This window comes from Pseudophryne corroboree, assembly GCF_028390025.1.
Source record: "Pseudophryne corroboree isolate aPseCor3 chromosome 3 unlocalized genomic scaffold, aPseCor3.hap2 SUPER_3_unloc_2, whole genome shotgun sequence".
Lineage (NCBI taxonomy): Eukaryota > Metazoa > Chordata > Amphibia > Anura > Myobatrachidae > Pseudophryne > Pseudophryne corroboree.
Genome location: NW_026967508.1, coordinates 2,986,952 through 3,009,658, shown reverse-complemented (window position 1 = coordinate 3,009,658; position 22,707 = coordinate 2,986,952). Strand labels below are relative to the sequence as shown.

The 22,707-nt window shown below is 49.1% G+C and overlaps 1 protein-coding gene across 1 annotated transcript in view; it reads right to left on the bottom strand.

Annotated features, from left to right (window-relative positions):
- Positions 1–22,707, bottom strand: part of LOC134983609 (gastrula zinc finger protein XlCGF26.1-like) — a 139,428-nt gene that overhangs the window by 2,393 nt on the left and 114,328 nt on the right. The window lies entirely within an intron of this gene.

Here is a 22,707-nt window from a genome sequence, read left to right as displayed (position 1 = left end):
AGTCTCCAGTATAGTGCCAGATAGACATTATATGCCCCCCGCAATGCCAGAGAGACATCGGGGGGCATTTGATGTCCTTCTGGCACTGTGGGGGGCATATAATGTCTATCTGGCACTGCGGGGGGGGGGGGGGGGCATATGCAGTGCCAGATAGACATTATATGCCCCCACAGTGCCCGAGACACATAATGACCCCAGTAGTGCAGTGCCAGATACACATTATATGCCCCCACATTGCCAGATAGACATTATATACCCTCACAGTGCCAGAAACACATTATATGCCCCCAAAGTGCCAGATACACATTATTTGCCCCCACAGTGCCAGATCCTTTTCTCAAAGTCCATAGGGGATACTGTGATGGTGAATTACAGTGGGGTATAGATGGGTCCATTGGAGCCAGTGCACTTTAAATTTCTTCAACATAGTGTGTGCTGGCTCTTCCCCTCTATGCCCCCTCCCATCAGACCAGTCTAGAAAATTGTGCCCGAAGGAGAGGGAACATACCTCAAGAGCAGGAAAACCGAACAGAATAATAGGAGAAAACCAGCAACACAACCGAACAAGTAGAAAAGAAAACAACGAAAGCAACATGCACACGTTGGCAAACAACCCAAACAATATGCAGAAAGATATGAAGCACAGAGGTAGGCGCCCAGTATCCCCTATGGACTTTGAGAAAAGGATTTACAGGAAATTACCAAAATCCCATTTTCTCTAGCATCACTGTAATTCGTCATCCCAGTATCCCCTATAGATGCTAGAGAAACACATGTGCCCCCATAGTGCCAGATACACATAATATGCCCCCACATTATCAGATACACGTGTCCACACAGTGCCAGATACACGTGCCCCCTGTAGCAGGCCTCTCCTGCTGCTCCCACTGCTGCCGCTGCTCCTGTGTGGGGGGAGGAGAGCGCAGCGTGAGCCACTCCTTCCCCGCACTCCCAAGTCCGGCGGCTCCCTGCCTGAAATCAGCCGCCAGTCCGTCAGCCAGTCAAAGCTCACGGTCCGTAAAACAGCACCATCTTCTATAGGTATGGTAGTCCTAGTTGTCACCTCTGCCACTGCAGCCTCCACTCTAGGTATGGGAAGCAGTTAGCTTCCCGACATACGGGATGGCAGTGGTAAATATACCAATGCCGGGATCCCGAGTGAGGATGCATTGTTGGCGTCAAGACACCGATGCCACTCGGGATGCCAACATCATATTACAGACAGCTGGCATCTCGATCGTCCTCACAGCTGGACGCACTGCCGTCCTGCCATGTGGGGGAAGGGGGAGGTCAGGTTTAGGCTGCATAAGGGGGGTTAGGGTTAGGCTGCAGTGCCGGGAAGGTTAGGGACCGTGGAGGGAGGGTTAGGCACATAGAAGCGGAGGTAAGGGTTAGGCATCAAGCGGGGAAGGTTAGGTTTAGGCAGCGGGGAAGGGAAGGTTAGGGGGCTTACTGGAGGGCTGTCTGTATTCTAACCACCGGCATTGCGTCCATCGGGAAATCATACTGATTCCCTAGGTATGCTACACCAGCCAATAAATTCCTCATCATCAATGGGGTACATATGGATAATTCTTTTAAGATTACCTAGGAGTCTATCCAAGTTTTGCCGCTCTTTATGTATAATGTCTTTCATAACTTTATGCACTGGAAAGAACCTGCTCTTTTTGGATCTGTCCTCAAATAGCAAATCCTGCTCTTCCTGGTGAACAGTTTCCTTATAATTCATGGATCTGTAGATGTTTTTCAGCATCATATCAACAAGTTCCATGTTAAATGATATATTATCCTCCAGAATTTCTCCCGACTCTGCACTAAAAACATCTGTAAGGTCCTCTTCAGACGCAAACCCCAGCGATATAAACCCATAATCAGAATCCAGGCTAGTCTGAGATCTAGATATTTAAAATCCTTGCTGACACTCTTCCTTAGACACAAAGGATTTTTTCAGCAATTCCATCAATTCCAATAGCTATGGATTCATCCTGGTCTCCTGTGAATGATTTATCACATGCAGGGCAAATCCAAGATTCTTTTTCTTGCAAGTCCTCTTTTTTTTCTCCAGAAGCAAAGTAAAGTAACCACTCCTATGAGTACTTACCTCGGCTGGGCATTAACAGGCTTTTGGGGAGAAGGCTCATCCATGCTGACCAACTCTACAGTGTGGAAGGCTCCAATGCTGCTCCATGAGATCCGGTGTGCGGCGCCATTTTTAATAGCCTTTTGACCTTTGATCTGGCTGGGCACATGGGCAATGGTTCCCGGGCTGGTTCGGGAACTTCTGGGACACGCCGGCCGCCTGGAAGTAGCGGCCTTGAGTGGAGATACCAGCGGTGAGCACCGGGCAATTGACCACCCGCTCACCGCCATCACAGTAGCACCATATGTCCGTGCACTAGCTTCCCCCCAAGGTGCCAACCCCCCCACCAAAGATTGCGGCTCAGTAAGGCGGCTATACTGGGTAAAAACAAGTGAGGTAAACGCTAAAAAAAATAATAATAGACCATCTCTGCCTAACAGAAAGGGAGACCAGAAAAAAGACAAGGGAGGAGTACAACTATATACCCATGGTTGGTGGATCCTGCAAAAAAAAAAAATCTCCCGTCTAGTTTGGGAGAATGGGATATTAACCCCACAGTAAGGGCTGCCATGAAGTAGGAAAAAGAAAAATAGGATTTTAATTACCTACCGGTAAATCCTTTTCTCGTAGTCCGTAGAGGATGCTGGGGTCCATATTAGTACCATGGGGTATAGACGGGTCCACCAGGAGCCATTGTCACTATGCCCCTCCTACCAGACTCAGTCAAGAAACTGTGCCCGAGGAGACAGCATACTTCGAGAGAAGGAATTACACAGATAGTGGCGAGATTCATACCAGCTCACACAACAGGCAAATCCAGCCAACATACCGGAGCAACTCAGCAACAGCTGAAACAGTGCTGAAACAGTAAAAACGCAGAACTTACCTAGGAACCAGGCAGTACTGAACTATAAAAACCAATGCAGGAAAACGAAGCCCAGCATCCACTACGGACTAGGAGAAAAGGATTAACCGGTAGGTAATTAAAATCCTATTTTCTCTTACGTCCTAGAGGATGCTGGGGTCCATATTAGTACCATGGGGATGTACCAAAGCTCCCAGTATGGGAGGGAGAGCGTGGAGGCTCCTGCAACACTGCTTGACCAAACTTGAGGTCATCAGAGGCCAAAGTATCGAACTGGTAAAACTTAGCAAACGTGTTCGAACCAGACCAAGTAGCAGCTCGGCAAAGCTGTAAAGCCGAGACACCCTGGGCAGCCGCCCAGGAAAAACCCACTTTACGAGTAGAGTGGGCCCTAATCGATTTCGGACACATCAATCCTGCCGTAGAATACACATGCTGGATAGTGTACCTGATCCAGCGCGAAATCGACTGCTTAGAAGCAGGACACCCAATTTTCCTGGGATCGTAGAGGACAAAGATAGTCTTTCTATGACGAGCTGTCCTCTTCACATAGATCTTCAAAACCCTGACAACATCTAAAGCCTTTGAAGCAATTGAGGAGTCAGTAGCCACTGGCACCACAATAGGTTGGTTGATATGGAAAGCCGATACAACCTTAGGCAGGAACTGTGGACGAGTCCTAAGTTCCGCCCTGTCTTCATGGAAGATCAGATAAGGGCTTTTACAAGATAAAGCCCCCAATTCCGACACGCATCGGGCAGAAGCCAAGGCCAACAAAGTGACCGCCTTCCACGTGAGAAACTTGATGTCAGCCTCCAGCAGAGGCTCATACCAAGCAGATTGCAGGAACTGCAGCCCCACGTCCAGATCCCAGGGAGCCGTTGGCGCCACAAAGGGAGGCCGGATGTGCAGAACCCCTTTCAAAAATGTCTGAACCTCAGGGAGGACAGCCAATTGTTTTTGGAAGAATATGAACAGAGCAGAGATTTGGACCTTGATGGAGCCTAATCTCAGCCCATATCCACACCTGCTTGCAGGAAAAGGAGCAAACGTCCAAGATGAAACTAAACCGCAGGAAATTTCTTGGATTCACACCAAGAAGCATATTTTTTCCAAATACGATGGTAATGTTTAGACGTTACCCCCTTTCTAGCCTGTATCAGGGTAGGAATAATCTCACTCAGGATACCTTTCCGAGCTAAGATCTGGCAATCCACCGCCATGTCGTCAAATGTAGCCGTAGTAAGTCTTGATAAGCGAACGGCCCCTGCAGTAGCAGATCCTCCCGAAGAGGTAAGGGCCTTGGATCTTCTAACAGAAGATCTAGCAGATACGCGTACCAAGCCCTCCTTGGCCAGTCCGGAACAATGAGGATTGCCAGAACCTTTGCTCTTCTCACCAGCTGAAGAACCTTTGGTATCGTGGAGGGAACACATACACTGACTTGAACACCCACGATGTTACCAGTGCATCCACCGCCACTGCCTGTGGGTCTCTTGACCTGGAACAGTACCTCCCCAGCTTCTTGTTGAGGCGGGAGGTCATCATGTCTATGTGAGGAACCCCCCACCAACCGGATACCTCCTCAAACACCACCGGGTGGAGGCCGCACTCTCCCGGATGGAGATCGTGGAGGCTCAGGAAGTCTGCTTCCCAGTTGTCTACTCCCGGAATGTAGATTGCTGACATCGCCACCGCGTGTCTTTCTGCCCAGAGGAGGATTCTTGACACCTCTGACATGGCAGTCCGCCTTGTCGGTTTATGTAGGCCACCGTCGTCACGTTGTCAGACTGCACCCGAACAGCCCTATCCTGTAGAAGGTGTGCTGCTTGCAGAAGGGCGTTGTACACGGCTCCAGGATGTTTATTGGGAGAAGGGATTCTTGATTCGACCACCTTCCCCGAAAGGTTTCCCCCAGAGCGACTGCTCCCCAACCTCTCAGACTTGCATCTGTGGTTAAAAGGATCCAGTCCTGAATTTTGAACCTTCAGCCTTCCAGAAGGTGCGGAAGTGGTAGCCACTAGAGGAGTGAAATCCTGGAGTTCGGAGACCGGCGTATCCTCCTGTGCATGTGTAGGTGAGAGCCCGACCACTGGTCCAATAGGTCCAGCTGAAAAGGTCGAGCATGAAACCTGCCGTACTGCAGAGCCTCGTAGGCGGCAACCATCTTCCCCAGAAGGCGGATGCATTGATGAACAGATACCCGGGTAGGCTTTAAGACATCCCGGACCATTGCTTGAATCACCAATGCTTTCTCCACCGGAAGAAAAACCCTCTGCACTTCCGTGTCGAGGATCATTCCCAGGAAAGACAGCCTCCTTGTCGGCTCCAGATGAGACTTTGGAAGGTTCAGGATCCAACCGTGCTTCCTGAGCAGCTGTGTCATGAGAGCGATGGATCGCAACAACCTCTCCCTGGACGACGCCTTGATCAGGAGATCATCCAGATATGGAATTATGTTCACCCTCTGTTTGCGGAGGAGAACCATCATCTCCGCCATCACCTTGGTGCTGTGGAGAGGCCAAATGGCAGCGCCTGGAACGGATAGTGATCGTCCAACAGTGCAAACCTGAGATATGCCTGATGCGGCGACCAAATGGGAATGTGGAGGTAAGCATCCTTGATGTCCAGCGACACCAGGAACTCCCCCTCCATCAGTCCTGAGATGACAGCTCTCAGAGATTCCATCTTGAATTTGAACTCCCTGAGATAAGGGTTCAAAGACTTTAAGTTTAGAAAAGGCCTTACCGAACCATCCATTTTTGGTACTACAAAAAGGTTCGAATAATAACCCTTGTTCCACTGTTGAGGTGGAACTGGAACAATGACCTCTGACACCATAAATTTTCTGATGGCCTCCAGAAGAATTGTTCTGTCCGCCAGCAGGGCTGGCAAGCCTGACTTGAAGAAACGGTGAGGAGGGGGAATCTTGAAACTCCAGTCTGTACCCCCTGGAGACTATATCCAGGACCCAGGGGTCCAGACCAGACGACACCCACACATGGCTGAACTGCCGGAGTCTTGCCCCCACCTGACCTTCCTCCAGGCCTAGCTGTCCACCGTCATGTGGAGGACTTAGGGCAGGCTTTTTCAACCAGTGTGCCGTGGCACACTAGTGTGCCGAGACCAGTTGCAAGGTGTGCCGTGGAGCCAGAGCAGCTTCTTGCACCTTCAGAGTGAACTGTTGGCCCGGGCTCTTCTTAGAGGATCATTCATGCTCTGGCTGTGACCTGTACCTTGATGACGCGGCGGTGTGATATCATAGGTCATGGCCGCCGCAACTCACTACCCAGCCAGCCCACCCGCCTGCACACACATCTTCCAGTTCCCACTCGCATCCACAGCTTTCCTTGCCCACCCACATCCACACCTGCCCACCCCGCTGCTCAGTATTCGCAGCACTCCACTATGAACAACCTCCACCACTGAGGGACAGGGAGGAGGACAGCTGACCGGTGGGGGCTAATATTTGTTATGTTATATCTTTTGTGGAGAGCAAAAGGATTTATGGATTTATGGGGGGAACAATGTGAATAATTCATGTGGGGAGCAACAGAATTTATGTGGGGAGAAATGTGATTGATTTATGTGTGAGCAACATGATTTATGTGGGGAGCAATAGGATTTATGTAAGGAGCAACAGGATTTATGTGGGGAGCAATAGGATTTATGTAAGGAGCAACAGGATTTATGTGGGGAGCAATGTGATTGTTTTTTCTGTGTAGCCCAATGTATGTGTTGATTTTTTATTACTGTGAGGGCCAATGTGTGTTTTTTTGGGGGGGTTTCTGTGGGGAACGGATGGTGTGCCTTGGCAATTTTAAAATATTGTTCGGTGTGCTGCGAGTAAAAAAAGGTTGAAAATCACTGCTTTAGAGGAAGCAGCTGTGCAGCCCTCACCAAATGGTGCCGATCTGAGGGGCTATGGGCTGGCCTGAACCTCCCCTTCACCACTAGAGAGGCCAATAAGGGAGGTTCTTTACAGTCAGGCGAGCTGTAGAGGTCCACTGAGCACAGCGCTGAAGCTCCGCTCTCTCCTTCACCGCCGGCACTGGGACCCTTCTTTGCAGGGAGAAATAAAAGTGACTGTAGTGAAAGTAGCGCTGATAAGCGATGTTAGAGAAAATAAGCAGCACTGATCAGGACAGACAGGAAAGGAGGGGTGCAGCAGGGGACTGCAATATAGTATCTCAATCCCCAGCAAGACAGGGGATCTGTCAGCAAGCTCATCAGCCCCCAAGTGACCGGCTCACTTGGGCACATTTCTAAAACTAGGGCTTCTGGGGGATAGAGGGGGAGGAGTCACTCACACTTCTAAATTGAAAGTGCCAGCTCCACTCATCTATATACCAGTGGCTTGATCTCCAGTGTCCCCAGGTGGATGAAGGAGGAAAGAAGGGGATAGGGAGTTCCACGTGGATAATTGCTAGCAAGTAATGGGACTAGAGTGTCATAGGGCAGAGTCAACCAACCGACACAGTAGAGTCTCTAAATGGTCAAAGATCTAAAAAGGTCTTGTTATGCCATGAAGTCCAGGGGGCTTACATTTTATGATATGACGTGAAGGAGTTCCTCAAAATGCTTGTGATATACTCCAAACCTGGTTTGTTAACGAGGCGAGAGTGGGTGGAGTCAACCTTTTCCAAGAAGCAGCTATTTGGCTCATGATGCACACAAAAAAAAAGGAAAAAAAAAGGATTTAAGTGCGTTTAGGGCAATTTAGGATAGGAATGAGGAGAAGGATGAACTTCGGATAACGCAGAATCTGTAGGCTGAGAATCTGGGATGCTAGTGAGATGATGTTTCCAAAAGGTTTTAAGTATGGGGCAGCTTCACCAGACAAAAAAAAAAGAAGAAGACCCAACGCAGATTGCAGTCTCTCCAACAGGTATCTGAACAATTTAAAATCTTTCAATCAGCTCATGGAAATAGATTTTTCTCTTGTGTGAGTTCTCTGATGTTTAACTTCCTTCCTTCCTTCCTTCATCATTCCCCACACTCAGAACATGTGAATTGTATCTCACCTGTGTGCACTTCTCTGGTGACTGGTAACTTTTGATTTACTTGTAAAACATTTGCCACACTCAGGGCATGGAAATTGCGTCTCACCCGTGTGAGTACTCTGATGATCATCAAGTGCTCCCTGCTGTAAAACATTTCCCACATTCAGAACATGAAAAGAGTGGATGTGTGAGACAGTGTGGGGTAAGTGGATGTGTGAGACAATGAGGGGTGATTGGGAATGTGTGACAGTGAGGGGTATGTGTGATAGTCAGTGGGTAAGTATGACAGGGAGGGTTGAGTGGGTATGTGTGAGCGGTGAATGGAAATGTGTGAGGGTGAATGTGACGGTGAGCTGGAATGTGTGACAGTGAGGGATAAGTGGGTATGTGAGACAGCGAGGGGTAAGTGGGTATGTGTGACAATGATTGGTAATGTATGACAGTGGAGTGTGAGAATGGAGGTAGGGCGGCATACACACTGTCAGGGTCCTGCTCCTGCCTGGTACATTTTTTTTTTTTGTTGGGGAGGGGGGGGGGGGGGGGGGGGGTAGAAGGCTACCGTCACTTTAATAGTCAGCCAGGCTGCACAGGGCTGACAGAAAGGGATAACTTCCCACTTTGCTGGCTTGTTTTTGCAGATGTGCACATGCAAAACACGGAAAAAGGTTAAAAAAAATAAGATTTTAATTACCTACCGGTAAATCCTTTTCTCCTAGTCGGGGTCACTTAGTACGATGGGGTATAGATGGGGTCCTAAGGAGCCAGTGCACTTAAAAAATTTTCAACTGGGTGTGCTGGCTCCTCCCCGCTATGCCCCCTCCCATAGCCAGCCTAGGTAAAACTGTGCTCGAAGGAGAATGGACATACTTGAGAGAAGGAACATAACGAGTGGTGAGATTCACACCACAACATAAACCGACCAGCAATGGCTGGTAACAAAACAGCAACAGCGACAGCTGAACAGGTAAACTTTCCTACAAGAAAAAACCTGTAGAAAAGTCACCGCACTGAGGCGGGCGCCCAGTATCCCTTATGGACTACATGAAAAGGATAACTGGTAGGTAATTCAAATCCTATTTTCTCTAGCATCCATAAGTGATACTGGGGTCACTTAGTACGATGGGGACGTCCCAAAGCTTCCAGGGCGGGACGTGCGGAGACGTCTGCAGTACCGCCGGCCCAAACTGGGTATCCTCTTTGGCCAGAGTATCAAACTTGTAGAACCTCACAAAGGTGTTCTTCCCCGACCAGGTAGCAGCTCGGCATAGTTGCAAGGCCGAGACTCCACGGGCAGCCGCCCAGGAAGACCCCACCGATCATGTAGAGTGGGCCTTCAAAGACTGTGGAACAGGTAAGACTGCCGACGCATGGGCCTGTTGGATAGTCAGCCTAAGCCAACGAGCAATGGACTGCTTAGAAGCAGGGAAACCCTTTTTCTGTGCATCAAAGGAGCACAAACAGGAAATCCGTCTTTCTGATCCAAGCCGTCCTCCTGATATAGATCTTCAAGGCTCACACAGCATCCAATGCCTCCGGAGGAGCAGAAGTGCCAGAACCACATTACGGTAGGTTGGTTCAAGCGGAATGCAGAGATAACTTTTGGCAGGAACTGCAGCCTAGTCCTGAGCTCTTCTCTGTGTCTTTGTAACAGACCAAGTATGGACTTTCACACCACAAGGCCCCCAATTCTGAGACACGCCTAGCAGAAGCTAGGGCCAGTAACGTTACCGTCTGCCACGTAAGGTACTTGTCTTCTACCGACATCAACGGTTCAAACCAGGAGGACTAGAAATTCCAATACCACATTCAAATCCCAGGGTGCCGTTGGTGGCACAAAGGGAGGCTGTACGTGAAGTACCCCTTGCAAGAAGGTCTGAACTTCTGGCAACACTGGCAACTTCTTCTGAAAGAAAAAGGAGATTTATGGTAAGAACTTACCTTTGTTAAATCTCTTTCTGCGAGGTACACTGGATTCCACAGGGAATAACATCGGGGTGTAGAGTAGGATCTTGATCCGAGGCACCAACAGGCTAAAAGCTTTGACTGTTCCCAAGATGCTCAGCGCGGCCTTCTCTATAACTCCGCCTCCGCGCACAAGCGCTCAGTTTTGTTAACCAGTCCAGTGCAGTAGCAGGCAAAAGAGACGACAACCGTTAGTAGCCACAGACACCACATTCTCATGACAGGAGAAGGTATCAGCGACTAATGCCATACCAACCCAAAGAAGCGAAGTGCGTCAGGGTGTCTGTGGAATCCAGTGTACCTCTCAGAAAGAGATTGAACAAAGGTCTTACCATAAATATCCTTTTCTGCAGCGGGGTAGACTGTATTCCACAGGGAATAACATCGGGGATGTCCTAAAGCAGTTCCTCATGGGAGGGGACGCACTGTAGCGGGCACAAGAACCCGGCGTCCAAAGGAAGCATCCTGGGAGGCGGAAGAATCGAAGGCATAAAACCTATGAACATGTTCACTGAGGACCACGTAGCTGCCTTGTACAATTGCTCAAGGGTCGTACCATGGCGGGCCGCCCAAGAAGGTCCAACAGACCGAGTAGAATGGGCTTTGATGGTAACAGGATCTGGAAGTCCAGCCTGTACATAAGCATGTGCAATCACCATTCTAATCCATCTGGCCAAGATCTGCTTGTTAGCAGGCCAACCACGTTTGAGAAAACAAAACAGTACGGAGAGAGATTCAGACTTCCTAACGGAGGCTGTCCTCTTTACGTAGATACGGAGAGCCCGTACCACATCCAAAGACCGCTCTTTGGAGGACAATTCAGGAGAGACAAAGACCGGAACCACAAACTCCTGGTTAAGGTGGAAAGAAGACAACACCATAGGTAGATAACCAGGACTCGTTCTAAGAACTGCCTGGTCACGGTTAAAATCAGATAGGGGGACCTACAAGACAAGGCACCCAAGTCTGAGATCCGTCTAGCAGAGGCAATAGCCAGCAGAAGACCTTAAGAGAAAGCCACTTAAGGTCCGCAGATTCAAGAGGTTCAAACGGAGACTCTTGTAATGCCTCCAGAACCACCAACAAATTGCAAGGAGCCACAGGTGGGATATAGGGAGGTTGAATCCGCAAAACACCCTGAGTGAATGTATGAACATCAGGCAGAGTCGCAATTTTTCTCTGAAACCATATCGACAAGGCAGAAATATGAACCTTGAGGGAGGCCAGACGAAGGCCTAAGTCTAGGCCCTGTTGTAAGAAGGCCAAAAGTTTGGCCGTACTAAACTTGAAAACATGATGATTGTTAGATATGCACCAAGCAAAGTAAGAATTCCAGACCCTATGGTAAATCCGAGCAGAAGCCGGCTTACGGGCCTTCAACATAGTCTGAATGACTGCCTCAGAAAATCTCTTGGCCCTCTGTACGGAAGCTTCAAGAGCCACGCCGTCAAAGCCAGCCGGGCCAAATCCTGGTAGACGCAAGGGGCCCTGAACAAGGAGATCTGGTCATTGTGGAAGTAGAAGAGGACGCTCTCACGAGAGACCCTGGAGGTCTGAGAACCAATGCCGTCTGGGCCACGCCGGAGTGATCAGAAGTAGGATTGTTGATGTGACATGACAATAGGGATATGCAGGTAAGCATCCTGTATATAGGTACTCTTAGCCTTCGGAGCCGAAGGAGTAGTACTAGGTAGACATGCCGTCTTAGCAGACGCCAAGTCAGCGACATTCTTGTTGAGATCCTCACCAAAGAGGATGTTTCCTTTAAACGGGAGCACCTCCAGGGTTTTCTTAGTGTACAAGTCTACCGACCAAGACCACAACCAGAGAATACGGCGAGCCAAAATGGATGTTGTAGCAGCCTTGGCCGCCAGAACACCTGCATCTGAAGCGGCTTCTTTAAGGTAATGAGATGCCGTGACAATATAAGAGAGACATTGTCTGGCATAATAATAAGAATTGAATGGAAATTCAGCCTCTATTTTTTGAGCCCACGCCTCAATAACTGCTGCGGCCCAAGTAGCCACAATGGTGGGCCTATGTGCAGCCTCTGCAAGTGTATAGATAGATTTTAAGCAGCCCAGCACCCGCTTATCCGTCGGTTCCTTGAGAGAAGTGACGGTAGTGACAGGCAGAGCATATGACGCCACCAGGCGAGCGTTTTGCTAATCCACCGTCGCTGGCGTTTCCCAATTTTTACTCAATTCTGCCGCAAGGGGAAAGCGGGCCAGCATCTTCTTGTGCGGGGTGAATTTCTTTCCTGGGTTCTCCCAGGATTCCTGACGTATGTCAACCAAGTGGTCAGAATGAGGTAAAACTAATTTAGTAACCTTCTGACGTTTAAACCTGTCCTGTTTCTTAGACGTAGCAGTAGGCTCAGGATCATCATCAATCTGAAGAATGAGCGCGATAGCTTCTAATAGATCAGGACCATCCACCTGTGAAACAGATTCCCCATCAGAAACGTCATGATCAGAGTCTGAGCAGTCAGTATACACGCCATCTTCATCTGAAGAAGTATCTGGTATATGCGTGGATTGAGCGCAAGTAACAGCCCGCTTAGAGAACTTCTGAGGTTTAGTCTTAGGCGGGCGAGGGTCAGGAACACTTTTACCCAAAGAGTTATTCAATTGCTGTAACTGAGTGGACAGAGCATCTGTCCATGACGGATTAACCGCAGGGACCATATAAGGCTGATAAGGCACAGGTGGTCCCATAGGGGGCGCGAGTCTAGTTACCATCGTAGTCAGTAAATTAGAAAAGGCAGCACAAGGCGGTCCCTGATGTGCCCCCATTGTTACAAACTGACTGGGGGGTACAGAGCCCCAAAAACCTGAACCCTCCGCAGCCATGTTATCCTCCAATGCATCTGGGACGTCATAACCGTGCACAGCGGAATCAGCCCCAGACCCATCGCCCCCTGTAGCTGACATAATATGAAAGTGTAAACCACGGGCGACACAGTCCAATATCAGCAATACCTAACCTAAACCCCCTGTGCAGTGTTACAGCACAAACAGGATTTCTGAGGTAACCGTAAAATGTGACTGAAAAACAGAGAAAAATACAAAATACGTATATCCTGTGAAATACCTATATTATCTAAAAACCCTGACGCACTGAGCCCCCTCAGGTTACAAAATATAGGGATAGCAGTAGGGATGAGATACACGGAGTGGAGATCACCCAGCAGCTATATGCACACACACACACAGTCACATGTACAATGCAGGAATTATGACAAATAATAAAACTGCACTGGACTAGAAATACTATTACTGAGTAAAGCTATGTATAAACGTAGATATATCAATGCACAGTAAAAACTGAATGAATATCACAGGGTACTTATACTAAATAACCCCGAAGTATGCACTTGTTCTTAACTAACACTGTCAGCAGACATGTAGAAAACTTAAGTGTCCTGTAAATGCACAGCGCTGATGATGCAGGCGGCTTTACAGAGGAGCCCCAGCAGTCCCAGAATCAGCTCAGCCTGTGTGTAATGGCGCCCCAAACGCTGACAGGGAGTGAGGGAGATAGAGACAAACAGCTCCGGGGCGGGAACATTTACTCTAAATGGCATCCAGGGGCTGAGGGAAGGGCTACAGGTCAGAGCCTTATCCCCTTGCTGGACTTCACCACCAGGTGCTGTGGGCCTTAATAAAATGGATTATAGCCTAATCCGACCTGTGCCCTTGCCCTGGTGGTCTAGTGGGGTCCATGTACTGCCACAGTGTCCGCGGCACACCTCCTAATGGCCGCGGCGGATAGCGATTTCCAGCGGGTCCGGTCTGGGGGACCCTCTTACCTCCTCCCTGAGTGCGGCCACGCAATCCCGGAGAACTTCGGTTAGTGTGTGCGCCCTGGGTGAAGAACCGGAGCCTCTGCTGTAAGTACCCGGCAACCAGGGACGTGGGAGTATACAGCGCCGCTGGGGAAGGTGATGGAGCTGCAGCAGGAGATATTAGAATGATATCTAGCACTAGAGTGCCTCTGCTGCAGCCCTTGAAGTCTTCTATTCTTCTTTAAAATAGCTCTTCTTAGGGCTGATAGCTGCCTGCACTGCAGGCACCAATTTACAAACTGAGCTCCTGTGCACGGAGGCGGGGTTATAGAAGAGGCGGTGCTGAATATCTTGGGAACAGTCAAAGCTTTTAGCCAGTTGGTGCCTCGGATCAAGATCCTACTCTACACCCCGAAGTTACTCCCTGTGGAATACAGTGTACCTCGCTGCAGAAATAGAGAGGGCTGAAATCTGGAATTAAGGGAGCCCAGACGTAAGCCCATATCCACTCCAGCCTGCAGGAAACTTAAGAAACGTCCCAGGTGAAAATCTGCAGGAGGATATTTGCGCTCCTCGCACCAAGAGACATATCTCCTCCAGATATGACGGTAGTGCATTGACGTAACAGGTTGCCTGGCCTGAACCATGGTTGCAACAACCTTTTTGGAAAGGCCTTTGTGAGCTAGGATGTTCCGCTCAACCACCATGCCGTCAAACGAAGCCGCCGTACGTCCGGGAACATGAACGGGCCCTGTTGAAGAAGGACTCTTCTCATTGGTAGAGGCCAAGGGTCTTCGATGGACATGTCCAGAAGATCCGTGTACCATGCCCTCCGAAGCCAGTCTGGGGCAATCATAATTGCCTGGACTCTTTGATGCACCATTCCCTTTAGCCCCCTCGGGAACAAAGGATTCGGAGGAAGCAGGTAGACCAATCGGTAAGGCCACAGCGTCGTCAGTGCATCCACTGCTATCGCCTGAGGGTCCCTGGTTCTTGAACAATACCGGCGAAGCTTCTTGTTGAGCACAGATGCCATCAAGTCGATCTGCAGCCCCACAGGTCGGTGATCTGCTGAAACACCTGTGGTTGGAGGCCCCACTCTCCCGGGTGGAGTTCGTGACGACATAGGAAGTCCGCTTCCCAGTTGTCCACCCGCAGAATAAAGATGGCTGACATTATTCTTGTATTTCTTTCTGCCCAGAGGAGTAACCTTGACACTTCTCACATGCAGGCTCTGCTCTTTGTTCCTCCCTGTCGATTTATGTAAGCCACCGCCGTGGCGTTGTCCAACTGAACTTGAATGGCCTGATCCTGGAGCAGAGGAGAGGCCTGAAGCAGAGAATTGTAGATCGCCCGAAGTTCCAGAATGTTGATCGGAAGTAGGGCTTCGTGGGCTGACCACCTGCCCTGGAACTGAGTCCCTCGGGTGACAGCTCCTTATCCTCTCAGACTCGCGTCCTTGTGAGGAGAATCCAATTCTAAATCCCGAAACTACGACCTTCCAGCAGGTTTGAGGACTGCAGCCACCACAGAAGGGAAATCCTGGCCTGAGGTGAGAGACGTATGATCCGATGCATCTGAAGATGTGATCCAGACCACTTGCTCAGGAGATCCAATTGAAATGTTCTGACATGAGACCTTCCGTACTGAATCGCCTCATATGAGGCTACCATCTTTCCCAAAAGTCGTATGCAAAGATGGATGTAGATCCGATTCGGCCTTAGAACCGCTCGGACCATCTCCTGGAGCGTCCTCGCCTTGTCCCCTGGGAGGAATACCTTCTGAGCCACTGTATCCAGAATCATTACCAGGAACAGAAGCCGCCGAGAAGGCTCCAGGGGAGAGTTCTGCAAATTTAGAATCCACCCATGATGTGACAGAAGCTGAATAGTGCGGTTGATATTGTGCAATAGAAGCTCCCTAGATCTCGCCTTTATCAAGAGATCGTCTAGGTAAGGGATGATATTGATCCCCTGGACTCGGAGCTGAAACATAATTTCCGCCATCACATTCGTGAAGACCCTCGGAGTCATGGACAGGCCGAACGGCAGTGCCTGGATCTGGTAGTGGTCGTTCAACAGGGCAAACCGCAGGTAAGCCTGGTGAGGTGGCCAAATCGGGATATGGAGATAAGCATCCTTTATATCCAGCGAAACCATGAACTCCTGTTCTTCCAGACCCGAAATCACTGCTTGCAAGGATTCCATCTTGAACTTGAAGACCTTAAGGTAAGGGTTCAAGGATTTTAGATTCAAAATGGGCCTCACCGTACTGTCTGGCTTTGGTACCACAAACAGGTTGGAGTAGTAACCCTCTCCCTGTTGTTGTTACGATTCCTGTACTCCAGACTGGAGAAGATCTTATGGCAGAGATCTGAGTACAGGAATGAAATACAGGTTGTGGGAGCTGGAGAGCCTAGTAACCCCTGGCGCCCTAACTCCGTTGTCTCGCCCGTGTTATCAGAAATCCCCTGCGAGACTATGGTTGCTTGAGCCCATGGCAGCCGCGTTCGAAGGGCGGATTATGTCTGCCCAACCCCGATGCCCCCGCAGGTCTTAATGGGAGACAAGGGGAAGTCCGAGACAGGGAGATAACAAGGGGCCCTCTGACTAAGCAACCAAGCCAGGGGTTACAAGCTAACTTAACTAAATCAAAAGGTATGTGCGGACTAGCCGCCAGGGAAAAGGACAACCAAGGATCCACGGATCCGACACTCCTATCCGGCACCGCTGGACACCAGAGTGGATCTTGTGGAAGCGGAATCCTCCGCAAAGCACCAGAACTCAAAATAAACACAATAATAAATAGTAGCGGACAAGCCGCAACACACGGCTGCGCCGCGACTCACGAACACCACCAGATGTTAAAGGTGCTCGGTCAGACTCCAGGAACAGATGGTAACTTCCGAGTACTGGATCACTGAGAACAGGAACAAACAAACAGACCGGGACTGGGAACTCTCTCTGCAGCAGAATCAGGCAAACAGGAAGCTATCACCGGCGTCTGTGAGGAGTCCTGGGAGTGCTTTTAACAGAGAGTCTTCCAATCAGCTGTTTGGAGGCTGATTGGATTAAATGCCATGCAGCTGCATGGCCAGGGAAACAGATGAGTGATAATTACAACATGCCGTGCAGCTGCATGCTACACAGCCAGGAAACCAGTGATGATATAAACTTAGACCCAGCAACGGGGAACACGATCCGACAGTGGCGTCCCCGTTGCTAGGCGCCGGCCGCACTGACGAGCGGACCCTCGGCGCCTAACAGTACCCCCCCCTTGAGGAGGGGTCAAGGAACCCCTAAATCCGGGTTTCTGAGGAAATTCTTGAAAAAATGCCCTTTTGAGCCTTGGGGCATGAAGGTCCTTATCTAGGACCCACGACCTTTCCTCAGGACCATAACCTGTCCAATGCACCAAAAAATAAAGCCGACCCCGGGACAGCTTGGAATCGAGAACCTTCTCAACCACGAACTCCTGCTGACCCTGTACATTAACTGGTGATCTCCCCTGAGGTTTTTTACGAGGAAATCTGCTAGATGAAACATATGGTTTGAGCAAAGAGCAATGGAAGGTATTTCCGATTCGTAACGTTTTTGGTAGCTGTAACCGGAAAGCAACTGGATTGACTTTTTTGATAATGAGAAATGGTCCAATAAATCTAGGACCCAATCTGGCTGAGGTTTGTCGAAGTTTGATATTGCGAGTCGACAGCCACACCCTGTCTCCTACTCTAAAAGTGCACGGCCGCCGGAACCTGTCCGAAAAATCTTTTTCCTTGAAAGCTGCTTTTCTGAGAGCTATGTGCACTTTTTTCCAAATAAGTTTAAGATGAGAGGTCAGGGCCAGAGAGGAGACAGAGGAATGTTGGAAAAATGAATTAGCTCTGGGGTGGAAACCAAAAACTGCAAAAAATGGAGACACATTGGTAGAGGAATGACAGGCATTATTATAAGCAAACTCTGCCAATGGAAGAAACTCAGACCAGTCATTTTGGAGTTTGGCCGAGTACAAACGCAAATATTGTTTTAAGGATTGGTTCACTCGCTCAGTCTGTCCATTTGATTGTGGATGATAACCGGAGGTTAATGATAATTTCATTTTTAACGAAGCACAAAAAGACTTCCAAAACTGTGCAATGAATTGTGGACCCCTGTCAGAAACAATATCAGTGGGTAACCCATGGAGTCTGAAAACATGACGGAGGAACAAGACTGCCAATCCCTGGGCAGATGGCAATCGGGGAAGACCAATAAAATGAGCCATCTTACTAAAACGGTCCACTACCACCCATATGACTGTGCATCCAGCTGACAGAGGGAGATCCACCACAAAATCCATGGAGATATGCGACCATGGTCTAAGAGGAACATTCAATGGCATAAGTTGACCAATAGGCAAAGAACGGGGAACTTTATGCTGTGCACAGACCTGACACGAAAAAACAAACTCTTTAATGTCTTTAGAAAGACCAGGCCACCACACTGCGCGGGATACCAATTCAAAAGTTTTAGCGACTCCCAGATGCCCTGCAACTTTGCTATCATGAAATTCCTCCAAAACAGTTGCTCTCAAAAACTCAGGAACAAAAAGACGACCAGCAGGAGTATTTCCCGGAGCTTGATGTTGAAGCAGCTTCAATTGAGAAAAAACATCCTGTGTGAGACCTGCCTGAATGACTGAAGGCGGAAGTATGAGAGTAACAGGACTGTTGTCTTGAGCGGGAAGAAAACTGCGTGAGAGGGCATCTGCCTTGGTATTCTTGGAACCAGGTCTGAAGGTGATAATGAATTTGAAACGAGTGAAAAATAAAGCCCAACGAGCCTGTCGGGCATTCAGTCGCTTAGCTGATTCAATGTATTGAAGATTTTTGTGATCTGTCAAAACAGAAATGGTATGGGTCGCTCCTTCAAGCCAATGTCTCCACTCCTCAAAAGCCCATTTAATAGCCAGCAACTCCCGATTACCAACATCGTAGTTGGATTCAGCAGATGAGAATTTCCTGGACATAAAGGCACAAGGATGTAACTCAAGGGAATCTGGATCCTTCTGAGAAAGGATAGCCCCTACACCAACCTCCGAGGCATCTACCTCAACGATGAAAGGCAATTCTGGGTTGGGATGTCTAAGGACAGGGGCTGAGACAAAGGCTTGTTTCAAGGCCTGAAAAGATACTTTAGCTTCACATGACCAATTGGTAGGATCTGCTCCCTTCTTAGTGAGTGCCACAATGGGAGCAACTATGTCAGAGAAAGAGTGAATAAACCTTCTGTAGTAGTTCGCAAACCCTAAAAAGCGCTGAATTGCTTTTAAGTTGGTGGGTTGCGCCCAACTCAGGATGGCTTGGAGCTTCTTAGGTTCCATTCGGAATCCCCGAGGGGAAATAATGTACCCTAAAAAGGATACCTCCGTGACGTGAAATTCACACTTCTCCGGTTTGGCATACAAGTGATTTTCACGTAATTTCTTAAGTACCTGACGCACCTGGGTAACATGTTGTTCTATAGAGTCAGAATAAATCAAAATGTCGTCTAAATAGACCACAACGAATCTTCCCAGAAACTCACGGAGCACATCATTAATGAGATCCTGAAAGACTGCCGGAGCGTTAGATAGGCCGAAAGGCATGACCAGATACTCATAGTGACCTGATTGAGTACTGAATGCCGTTTTCCACTCATCCCCCGATCTGATTCTAATGAGATTATATGCTCCTCTCAGGTCAATCTTGGAAAAAATAACAGCCGAACGTAGCTGATCAAAGAGGACAGAGATCAGAGGCAGAGGGTAAGTATTCTTTACTGAGATTTTATTCAGGGCTCGAAAGTCAATGCAGGGTCTGAGGGAACCATCCTTCTTCTCTACGAAGAAAAAACCTGCACTTAAAGGGGATTTAGATGGCCTGATAAACCCTTTCTCAAGACTTTCTTTCACATACTCATTCATGGCCACAGTTTCAGGACCAGACAATGCATATAACCTTCCTTTAGGCAACGTGGCACCAGGAATTAACTCTATGGTACAATCATAAGGCCTATGGGGAGGCAAAATATCCGCATTGCCCTTGGAAAACACATCCAAAAAATCTTGGTACTCTCCAGGAATATGTGCGGGCCTGGCAGCAGCTACTCGGATAGGAAGTGTAATACATTCTTTATCACAGATGGTACTCCATTGTAGAATCTCCCCAGACTGCCAATCTATGATGGGATTATGAAAGGCCAGCCAAGGGTGACCCAGAACCACAGGAACTGCTGGACAATGGGTAAGAAAAAACTCAATCTTTTCAGAATGTAGAGCTCCCACCGAGAGCAAAACAGGAGGTGTACATAGAGAAATAACCCCATTGGATAAGGGACTCCCATCTAAACCATGCATGGTGATACACCTACTTAAGGTTAACTGAGGAATACCTAAGGCCTTGGCCCATGTTAAGTCCATAAAGTTTCCTGCAGCTCCACTGTCCACAAAAGCAGAGACCGAGGAACAGAGGCTGTCATAAGAAACTTTAGCAGGAACCAATAGTGAATTATTTGAGGAGATGAGCTGTAGACCAAAGTGAACCCCCTCACTATTCACTTGGTCAGGAAGTTTCCCGACTTGTTTGGGCAACTACGGGCAAAATGTCCCTTACCTCCGCAGTACAAACACAGACCAGAATTTTGCCTCCTGGTTCTTTCTTCCGGAGACAATTTGGAGAGACCAATCTGCATAGGCTCCTCCATGTCTATCGGAACGGAAGAAACACAGGGAAAAGAAACTACAGATGCCCCTTTCTCAGTCCTCCGCTCTCTGAGCCGACGATCTATTTTAATAGAGAGCTCCATGAGTTTATCAAGGTTCTCAGGAGCGGAATACTGAAGGAGGCTGTCTTTTATAGATTCAGATAAGCCGAGGCGAAACTGACTGCGCAGGGCAGGATCATTCCAGCCACAGTCGTTCGACCAACGGCGAAACTCCGTACAATAATTCTCTGCAGGATTCCTACCCTGTCTTAGAGCACGCAACTGACTTTCTGCGGATGCCTCTCTATCAGGGTCGTCATACAATAGCCCTAAAGATTTCAAAAAAGCGTCTACAGACGATAAGGCCGGATCGTCTGTCTTTAAACCAAAAGCCCAGGTCTGAGGATCCCCCTGAAGCAGAGAAATTATAATTCCAACCCGCTGAGCCTCCGTACCTGAGGAAACTGGTCTTAAACGAAAATACAGTTTACAAGACTCTTTAAAATTAAAAAACTGTTTTCTATCCCCAGAAAAACGGTCAGGCAGATGCATTTTTGGTTCAGGGATGACCCTCGGGGAAGTCCGTAACAGATCTTCCTGTGAGCTCACCCGGAGGGACAGATCCTGAACCATCTGGGTAAGTTCCTGAATCTGACTAACCAAAAACTGGCCAGGATTTGGCCCAACACCGGTGGGATTCATGAGGCCGACAAAATTCTCCCTACTGGATAAGTGAAAAAATTAACTCCTGTTGAAATTTTTTCTTTTGTCTGGCCGGTGATAATGTTACGATTCCTGTACTCCAGACTGGAGAAGATCTTATGGCAGAGATCTGAGTACAGGAATGAAATACAGGTTGTGGGAGCTGGAGAGCCTAGTAACCCCTGGCGCCCTAACTCCGTTGTCTCGCCCGTGTTATCAGAAATCCCCTGCGAGACTATGGTTGCTTGAGCCCATGGCAGCCGCGTTCGAAGGGCGGATTATGTCTGCCCAACCCCGATGCCCCCGCAGGTCTTAATGGGAGACAAGGGGAAGTCCGAGACAGGGAGATAACAAGGGGCCCTCTGACTAAGCAACCAAGCCAGGGGTTACAAGCTAACTTAACTAAATCAAAAGGTATGTGCGGACTAGCCGCCAGGGAAAAGGACAACCAAGGATCCACGGATCCGACACTCCTATCCGGCACCGCTGGACACCAGAGTGGATCTTGTGGAAGCGGAATCCTCCGCAAAGCACCAGAACTCAAAATAAACACAATAATAAATAGTAGCGGACAAGCCGCAACACACGGCTGCGCCGCGACTCACGAACACCACCAGATGTTAAAGGTGCTCGGTCAGACTCCAGGAACAGATGGTAACTTCCGAGTACTGGATCACTGAGAACAGGAACAAACAAACAGACCGGGACTGGGAACTCTCTCTGCAGCAGAATCAGGCAAACAGGAAGCTATCACCGGCGTCTGTGAGGAGTCCTGGGAGTGCTTTTAACAGAGAGTCTTCCAATCAGCTGTTTGGAGGCTGATTGGATTAAATGCCATGCAGCTGCATGGCCAGGGAAACAGATGAGTGATAATTACAACATGCCGTGCAGCTGCATGCTACACAGCCAGGAAACCAGTGATGATATAAACTTAGACCCAGCAACGGGGAACACGATCCGACAGTGGCGTCCCCGTTGCTAGGCGCCGGCCGCACTGACGAGCGGACCCTCGGCGCCTAACAGTTGTTGCAGTGACACTGGAACAATGACCTGGGACTGGGCCAACCACTGTCGAACTCCAGCTTGTAGCCTTGAGAAAAGAGCTCCTTTACCCAGGCATCCTGGCAGGAGCTTTCCCAGATGCGGCTGAAGTGACGCAACTGAGCTCCCACCTCGAGATTCCCTCTGGTGGGGGAACACCGTCATGCCGAGGCCTTGGTGGAAGCAGAGCTGGTGCTTTGTTCCTGAGAACTTGCAGCGGCTGGTTTTCTCGTCTTGCCTCTTGCAGCATTTGAGGCGCCTCTGGCTTTTGACATAAACCTAACGGTCGAAAGTACTGTGTAGATGGCCCCGGGTAGGAGCGTCTGACCAGTGGGGCCCCAGAGGGGAGAAACTTGGATTTCCCCGCAGTAGCTTTCAAAATCCACGTATCCAACTCACCCCCGAATAGCCACTCACCTGAAAAAGCAAGAGACTCCACACTGCGTTTAGAATCCGCGTCCGCTATCCACTGACGCGGCCACAAAGCTCTGCGCGCAGACACTGCCATGGCAGTAGTCCTTGCATTCATAGCACCTATCTCCTTG